A 1,372-nucleotide genomic window follows, 5' to 3' on the forward strand; every position below is an offset into this window, starting at 1 on the left:
AAAGGGGTGTAAAGGAAACATGATTGCCTATTTATATAATGATGTATGTGTGTGATTAGCTGCTGATATCAAGAGAAAGCATGAAACAAACAAAACTCACTTAGCCAAATTGAATAAGCGACGCCTTGTAATTAGCAACAGTGACTTGATTTATTTTAACACAAATTGGTATGGAATTTTAGGGAATAATATGGAATAAATGATGGATGAATTTTTGGTTTTTTCAACAAGTTTTGTTTAGCCTTAAATTAACTAGCTGAGGAATAGTGATTATCAGCCCTCTGGAAATTTAATTGGAAATTGGAGAATTAATATGGTTTGCCTACTAAATGCAAAACTGATAAAAAAAATACACTGAAATTACATAAAATATTGAATCACGAGGTTTAATTAATTGGTCAGATATGTATGAACATTAGGGCGGAGTTATTTGTTCGGAGCAAAATTTTCGAAGAAAGTGTACAGCAAATTCAAATTCTACAATTAGTACTAAGCTAAAATGGCGAACAAAGTACATACATTATATGAAGAAAGCACAAAAGTTTGTAAATGAAAAATTAATTTCTATAAGAAAAAATTGTAATATACTGAGTTTTCTTTTGAATAAGTTAATTGTAAAAACTAATATTTTTAAGGCAAGCTTTCTAAATATGAACCAAACCGGAATATAAATACGGGTTTTCCAAATATGCATATCGACTCGTGTGCCACCTATCGGAGAAATTTCCTTTTTATGTAAATATGAACCAAATCGGTCTATAAATACGGGTTTTCCAAATATCTCGACTCCTGCGCCACCTATCGGACCAACACTTCTTTCGTATTGTGTTGTCATCGGGTTATGAGCCAACTGTGAAGTTTCAAGTCTCTAGGTCATTGGGACCTAGTTAAAAATTGATTCCAACATTTACCCCTAAAATTATACATACATACAAAGAGAGCAAGTTAACTAAAAGCTTGTAAAAGTGGGAGCATCAAACGTAATTTTTGGTTCAACATTTTTGCTTAGAAACGAACGTAGAATTGGAATATGCATACACTTTTTTCGAAAGTAAATTACTCCGCCCTAATGTACATACTTTTGTTGTTTATTCTATTTTGAAATGCTGTGAAATGTTAATGTTTTTTTTTAAGCAAATTTCATACAAATGACAACTCATGTGGGTTTTGTGGGAAAATTAGAGCGTAAAACCGCACAAATTGCAACATGGCTAAGGGCAGCCAAAAGAGCAGTGTCACGTGAATCTGCATACAAGTTGACTATTATAATTGTTGTATGCATACACACATGCACATGCCTTGTGTTTTAATATTCATATTTGTACATGTGCATATGTTGGTTTAAGTTAATTTATAATCGCAGCTATGCTCT

This window comes from Rhagoletis pomonella, unplaced genomic scaffold (genome assembly GCF_013731165.1).
Source record: "Rhagoletis pomonella isolate Grant_MI unplaced genomic scaffold, Rhpom_1.0 Rhpom_scaffold_00002, whole genome shotgun sequence".
NCBI lineage: Eukaryota > Metazoa > Arthropoda > Insecta > Diptera > Tephritidae > Rhagoletis > Rhagoletis pomonella.